The 7,813-nt window shown below is 45.5% G+C and overlaps 1 protein-coding gene across 3 annotated transcripts in view; it reads right to left on the bottom strand.

The window, feature by feature from the left end:
- Phf20 (PHD finger protein 20) overlaps nt 1-5,431 on the bottom strand; it is a 171,073-nt gene extending 165,642 nt beyond the window's left edge. For 2 of the 3 annotated variants that reach the window (XM_004630988.2, XM_023714919.1), the window contains exon 1: nt 5,351-5,431. The gene's annotated coding sequence lies outside the window, so the exon portion shown is untranslated. Of the gene's footprint in view, nt 1-5,048; nt 5,287-5,350 lie in introns of those variants that run through there. The other variant, XM_023714917.1, reaches the window with a different exon arrangement.
- Nucleotides 5,432-7,813: the final 2,382 nt, after the last annotated feature.

The raw sequence follows: 7,813 nt of genomic DNA, 5'->3' as shown, positions 1-7,813 counted from the left end.
ATACAGCTACTTTCTCTTAATTCAATGAGAAGATTTGTACTAATAGTGTTTGGACAGGATATCATGTCTGCATCTTATACTATGAATAACTACTATGAAGACAATATGCAATGTATTAATTACTGTAACTGTCCTACTATCCTGTTTTGAAACTGTCTCATTACTATTTCTCAATAAAATTAATAAAATAAAATGTGTTGGGGAGGCAGGTAGATGGCTCAGTGGAATAAGTGCTTCCCTGGCAAGTACAAGGGCCTGAGTTCAATCACCGGTTCCGCAAAAAAAAAAAAAAAAAAAAAAAATCGTGTTAGGGATATAGTTCATTGCAAGGATCTTGGGTTCAATCCCAATACCACCAAAAAGGTTTTAGGGGAGCACAGATGTGCATATCAATGTTACAGCACTTGCTTGTCTGGCATGTCAAACACTCTAGGCTGAAGACGCAATAACTGTAACTGATTACAATTAATATTCCTTAGAGGGTGTTTTAGCTCAGTGACAGAAGGGCCTGCCTGGCAAGAGCAAGGTCCTGAGTTTGCTTCTCATTACAAAAAAAAAAAAAAAAGGGACCAGTAACATTATACAAATTTTAAGGGACGTGTATCTGGATAAAAGAATAAAAAACAGGGGCCAGGGAGATGGATCAGTAGAATAAGTGCTTCCCTGGCAAGCACAAGGGTCTGAGTTCAATCCCTGGTTTTGTAAAAAAAAAAAAAAAAAAAAAAAAAAGAGGGCTGGTGAGATGGCTCAGTGGTCTAAAGCACCTACTTAGAACAAGCTAAGCTAAGCAAAGCACAGGGACCGCGGTTCAATCCCCCAGCACCACATGCCAGCCAGCCCCGCCCCCTGGTGGGCTGAGCTGGCCACACACACACACACACACACACAAAAATAAATAAAATTAAAAAAAAAAAAAAGAATAAAAGACAAACAACTGCACTGTATAAAGCTAACCACCGAGGCTAGGGAGACGGCTCAGTAGAAAAAGTGCTTGCCTGGCAAGCGCAAAGGCCTGAGTTCAATCCCTGGTTCTGCGTTTAAAAAAAAACAACAACACTAACCACCACCTTTCTATCTGCTCCAATAAATCTTTGGCTTTGTGTTAAGAAACGGACTCAAACAAGTAGTTCGAGGCCAAGGGTGGTGGTGCACACCTGCAATCCCAGCATCAGGGAGACTGAAGTAGGACCACAGCATTGCCAGCCAGCATAAAGTACACAGCAAGACCCTATCCCAAAAAACTAAAAAAGAAAAGGTTTGAGAAGCAATGGTGTAGGATATTTTAAGGATACACTGGGGCCAGGGAGATAGCTCAGTAGAATAAGCACTTGCCTGGCAAGCGCAAGGCCCTGAGTTCAATCCCTAGTTCCAGAAAAAAAAGAAAAAAAAAAAAAGGATGCACTGCCCAACAGTACTGAGATAAACAAACAGTCAAGAACGTGAACTAAGTACCTCTTCCCTTCAGTAGACCACGTTATTAGCTACTCCTTGTTGTTTTGTTTTTTTTTTTTTTTTGGGGGGGGGCAGAACCGGGTATTTAACTCAGGCCCTTGTATTTGCCAGGGAAGCGCATATTCTACTGAGCCATCTCCCCGGCCCCTATTAGCTACTCCTGAGATAAACCTAATTTTAAAAAGGAAACTTAGGGGGATGGGGAGATAGCTCAGCAGAATAAGTGCTTCCCTGGCAAACACAAGGGCCTGAGTTCAATCCCTGGTTCTGCAAAAAAAAAAGTAAACGTAGTACTACTAATAAACACAATTTGAATGTGGAATCTTTTACTTGCTGAAATAATACAGCTTAGATCTAGGGCTTTCATACAAAAGAAATAAAAAACAGAAGCAGAGATATAGCTCAATGGCACAACACCTGCACAGCAAGCATGAGGTCCTGGGTGCAATTCCCAGTGCTGAAAAAGGGGGGAGGGGCATATAGCTCAGCAGATTAAAGCATCTGCAAGCAAGGGCAGGGGCAGGGGCCAGGGACCCGGCCCCCCGCCCCAGCAGTGCTGGCCCCACCCCCAGGACACACTGAGATGGCAATTGAGACTGGGCGTGGTGGTGCGTAATCCCATCTCTTGGGAGGCTGTAAACAGGCGGATCACCACAAGTGTGATCTAGCAGTAAGACCCTGAACATCCTGTGGACTCTTGAGAGAGAAAAAGGTTTTGCAAATACAATAATGGTCAATTTTATTCAAGTTCCAATAATGAGTTCAGAGCACTTCCCCCAAGCTCTATTAATTCCTAGAGGTTTCTAGGAGTATCATTAAATCTCCCAGCATCCCTAGGAAGCAGGTGCTTGGCAAATATCCAGTTTACAAATGAGATACAGAACTTGTTCCTGAAAGTGAAATATTTCTGCCTTGTCCTACTGGTTCAGATTATCAGACCCAAACTCTTTTCCCCTCTGTACATCCCTAAAAGCCAGAAAGGTCAGAGGTGTCATTATCCCTTTTGGCACTGATTCCAGCTGTGGACAAAATGCACTAGAAAATGCACTTAAGGGGCTGGCGAGATGGTTCAGTGGTCTAAAGCACCTACTTGGAACAAGCTTGGCAAAGCACAGGGACCGCGGTTCAATCCCCCAGCACCACATGCCAGCCAGCCTCGCCCCCTGGTGGGCTGAGCTGGCCACACACACACACACACACACACACAATATAAATAAATAAATGTTAAAAAAAGAAAATGCACTTAAGGGCTTTTTTCCAGTATAGAGAAAAAACAAGCAAGCACACCTAGCTAGAATCCTTTTTTTTTTTTTTTTTTTTTGAACTAGGGATTGAACTCAGGCCTTTGCACTTGCCAGGCAAGCACTTATTCTACTGAGCTATCTCCCTGGCCCCCCTAGCTAGAATCTTAAAGGAAGCAAAACCCCAGGAACCTGGAATCCTGTGAATAACAAAAGATACACAAGAGGATTCCTTTCCAGTTTGAATCCAGCATCAGACAACCTAAGAGTCCATGCAGAGTCCACCTCCAGAGCAAGGGAAAGAGAACAGAGAACTGGTGCTAGTCATTCAATAAGCAGAATATCTGGGCATGGGGCAAACCAGGATAGATAATTCTTTTTTCCAGAAAGATAAGATAAACATGAAAGGCTATGTGTAGGTACCCCTTTAGGAAAGGATACAAGGGGAAGAAGTTTAGAAGTTTTAACTACAAAAGTGTACTCAGCAAAAGGTGACAGAAGCAAACTAGGCATGGTGGACCACACCTGTAATCCCAGCACTTGGGAGGCTGAGACATGAGGAACAGCATGAGTTTAAGGCCAGCCTGAACTACATAAGGAAAAAAAAAGAAAGAAAGAAAGAAAGAAAGAAAGAAAGAAAGAAAGAAAAGAGAAAGAGAAAAAGATAACAGAAGCAGAAAGTGCTGTGCTGAACAAAGATAAGCACTCACTATAAAAAAAAAAAAAAAGTGAGATGGATAAACTGACAGGACTGGGAGAATACCTAAAAGGGAATATAGTTCCAAAAAGAAGGAAACTGAGTAATGAAAATGTTTTCAGTGGCAGAAAAGTTAAAATGGGTAGGAATACACATTCGTGAACAGAACTCTAGTGGGGTTGAGTGACACATCCCTGTAATCCCAACATTCTGGAGGCAGAAAAATCACTACCAGCTTGACGCCAGTCTGGGCTGCTAAGGGGAGGAGCAGTAAGGGTAGCAGCAGGAGCATCAAGAAGGTAGCTACCAAAAAAAAAAAAAAAAAGAAGGTAGCTACCCTACTACAGTTGAGCATTTCATACTCCAAGAAAAGCATTTAGTACATTTAATGGGAACAGGAAGTAAATACACTCTCAAAAAAAAAGTCTTCCCCCAGGACACAAGGTAGTTTGGGGAACTCATCAAAGGATGCAGCCCGCGGATAGCAAGACTGGAAAACACATTGAAATAGCTGGGCATGGTTGTGCACCCCTGTAAATCCCAGCACTGGAGAGGCTGGGAGAGGAAGATCATTGCAAGTTTGAGACTCTCTTGGACTACAAAATGAACTCACGGCCAGCCTGAACTGCATATGCATAGCCAAACCCTGTTTCAAAAAGACAAAAAACCCACAAGACCCTGAATTAGCCAGGCATGGTGGCCCACTCCTGTAAGCCCAGCACTAGGGTGGCTGAGACAGAGGATCAGTTCCAGGTTAGAGGCCGGGGAGATGGCTCAGAATAAGCACTTCCCTGGCAAGAGCGAGGGTCTAAGTTCAATACCCGGTTCCGCAAAAAAAAAAGGAGATCCAGGTTAGCCTGGCCTAGACAGCAAGACCCTGTCTCAAAGAAACAACACCCCTCCAAAAAAAAAAAGGCAGTAAATCCCCTATTCAACCGAGAATATGTGTCCATAAAAGTCAAGTTTGTAGCTCCTTTTTAGTAGATCCCAGATTTGAAGGCTAAAATGAAAATGCCTTTTAAATTTACAAAATTCTGGGAGCCCGGGGAGATGGCTCAGTGGAATAAGCGCTTCCCTGGCAAGTACAAGGGCCTGAGTTCAATCCCCCGTTCCAAAAAAAAAAAAAAAAAAAAATTATTTACAAAATTCTGGAAACGCGTCCTCAGATTTGGAAATTGGAAAACGCATTCTTCCTTGAAGTTGTGAAGATGTAATAAACTACCCAAAAACTTTCGGTCACTAGACCTCATAGTTCCGAGACCTGTTAACAAGGAACCCCCCCAAATTGCAAAAGTAGTATTCAGACTGCAGACTTGAAAAACGGCGTGTTCCCAGTTTGGGGGAGCAAGAGAAACGGAGTACACCCACAATTAGGGGTGGATTTAGAAAGAGAAAATCACAAGGGTTACAGTTTAAGAAAGGGGGTGCGTCGTCCAGATTTTCAAAACTGTAAATGGGCACTCCCACATTCGGGGTCTTGAAAAAGGGGTGTGCTCCCCAGAATAGGATACAAGGTAATGAAACAAACCGCAGTACCAAAGCGGAAGGCGACAGCAAGAGCTAGAGATAAGGCTCTCGGGGGTCACACAGCACGAGTCCGGCGCTGGCGCTCAACACTCCCACCCCCAATACCGCCCGCTCGCGCCCCAGGCCCATACCTCAGGGCCCAGCCCCCTCGAGCGGTGCTGATTGGCCGTAGCCGCCGTCACTCCCATGGGAAGCCCTCGGGATTGGGCGGAGTTCGCACGCCCGCCACGCTCTCAGCAGCGGTCCCTGGGCCTCCCTCCGGGCTGGGCGAACGGGGCCAGACAGAGAGAGCGGAGCTGGGCAGGGGACAAGGGCTGCGGTGGCGTCCGTCACCGTTCCCTCCCGTACGGCGCGCGCTTAGCGCTGGCCTTTCCCAACCCGGCCCCAGCCAGCCTGCTTCGCCGCGCCTCGCCGCGCCTCGCCGCGAGCTCACCTCACGGCCCCGCTCCTGCTGCGCCGCTCCAGGACCAACCGACAGAAGGACTCTGCGTGCTGCGCACCACGTGACCCCAGGGACGCGCCCAGCGTATCCCCCGCCCCCCACACACGCACCATCGCCACCACTGGGTGACGCAGCGCCCCGGAGGCCCCGCCCCCGGCCCCGCCCCACCAGATCACCCGGGCGACGGCTCTCGCAGATCACGCCCCCTGGCTTGAGGCGCGGGAACCAGGCCTGCTCAGTGTCCCGAGCGCGAAGTCTACCCATCTATAACCAGAGATGGGGCGAAGCCCGGGACCGGTTACTGTCCATCCGCTGTTAATTTTGCTTCTTAATTACACCTCGAAGACTCCCATTCGCCTAGGCCACAATCGTCTCTCTCCAAGATGACAGTAGTCTCCACCCCTCTGCTCTAACCCTTCTAAATCATTCTTCATACAGTCAGGGCTTTTCAAAATGCCATCCCCCTGCTCAAAGGCTGCTTGTCCCTTCTCTCCAAATTAAGATATGAATCTTACTCTTATTTACTAGGCTCTTCAAAATCAGGATTTAACTTGCCTCTTTCTCAGTCTTACACATCCAGCTATCCTACATTCTTAGCTTCCCTCATCTTGTTAAGTGAGCCAGATTTCTTCTCACCTCCGGGCCTTTAATCTTATCCCTCCTACACTCAGGCATTATCTCCTAGGAAAGAAAGGATCCCAACTGCTACTGAGAAAAAGTTCTATTTTATCTCTAGGGACCAAGGTCCAAGTTACAGCCACCAGAGAAGAGTCTGAGATGTTTTCTCAATGGAATAGGCAAGAGCCAAGGAGGAATGCTAAAATTTGCTGTCTATGCAGGCACTAACGACTATTTTGCACTGGAAAAGAGGGCAGCCATATTGTACTCTTTCTTTTTTTGGTCTTTTTGAGACAGGATCTGGCTACGCAGTGCAGGCTGGCCTTGAACTCACTTTGGTTTTTGTTGTTGTTGTTGTTGTTGTTGTTGTTGTTGTTGTTGTTGTTGTTGAACCAGGGATTGAACTCAGGCCCTTGCACTTGACAGGCAAGCGCTTATTCTACTGAGCCATCTCCCCAGCCCCTTGAGCTCACTTTGTAGCCCAGGCTGGTCTCCCACTCACATTGATCCTGCCTTAGCCTCCCAGGTGGTGGGATTACAGGCTTTTTTTTTTTTTTTTTTTTCCTTCTTCTTCTTCTTTGCGGAACTGAGGATTGAACTCTTTTTTTGTTTTGGTTTGGTTTGGTTTTTTGACAGAACTGGGGATTGAACTCAGGCCCTTGCACTTGCCAGGCAAGCACTTATTCTACTGAGCTATCTCCCTAGCCCCTTCTATACTCTTTAAATATTTTACATTAGATGTAAATCTAATCATGTCGCAACTTAAAACAACCCATCAATCAATCTCCATCAGCATCCTACTCATTGCTTATCTCTGGCCACACTATCTCTCTCTGTCAGTTTCTATGTGTATTTCCAAGTGCAAGCCACTGGGCTATTGGATAGGCTGCAGCTATTTATAACACGGACTCTTCATCGTATAATCAAGTCTCAGATTGTCATCTCCTGAGGTCCTCTCTTACATTATCTAAAAGCCAGATTACACAGCCCCGCCATAGCAATCGCTCCCTCACTTATATATGACCATTTTCAACAGAGCACTTCAGCATTTTATACCTTTTTTTTCCAGTTCTAGAGACTGGGAAATCTAGTGAGAGTTTTCTCACTATGCTATAATGTGGTGGAAGGCCAGACAGAGCACAGTTGCCAGAGAGAAGTGACTTCCTTTGTTTTTTGTTTTTTTTTTTTTTTCTTTTTTTGGCGGAACTGGGGATTGAACTCTGTCCCTTGCACTTGCCAGGCAAGCGCTTATTCTACTGAGCCATCTCCCCTGCCCCAACATTTTATACCTTTTGTAGTTCATGTTTGTTTATTTATTTATTTATTTATTTATTGTCTTTTTGAGACAAGGTCTCACTATGCAATTGAGGTTGGTTTTGTAGCCCAGGCTGGTCTCGAACTCACAACAATGCTCCTGCCTCAGCCTCTCTCATGTTTTTATTCTCTTAAATGGTTTGCAAAGGTTAGATGCCAGGGACATAACTTAGTAGCACAGTGCCTGTCTGGCAAGTCCCGAGTTTGATTCCCAATACCAAGAAAGAAAAAAGCAGGGGTAATCTAACCAAGTACATGTATAAACATGTATATGCCAATACAAAAAGCCACTGTTTTGTATACTTTTTTTTTATTTTATTTTTTTTTTTTTTCAGACAGAGTCTCTATGCAGCTTAGGCTGGCCTTGAGCTAACTTTGTAGCCCAGGTTGGTTTCAAACTATCAGTGATCCTCCTGCCTCAGCATTCTGAGGGCTGGGATTATAGGCACATGCCACCATTCCTGAATTTTGTTTTTTGTTTTTTCGGGACCGGAGATTGAACCCAGGACCCTGCGCTTACCA

The sequence above is a fragment of the Octodon degus genome, unplaced genomic scaffold (genome assembly GCF_000260255.1).
Source record: "Octodon degus isolate 3935 unplaced genomic scaffold, OctDeg1.0 scaffold00037, whole genome shotgun sequence".
Taxonomy (NCBI): domain Eukaryota; kingdom Metazoa; phylum Chordata; class Mammalia; order Rodentia; family Octodontidae; genus Octodon; species Octodon degus.
Note: the sequence above shows the minus strand (reverse complement) of the source record. Positions and strands in the feature narration are given on the sequence as shown.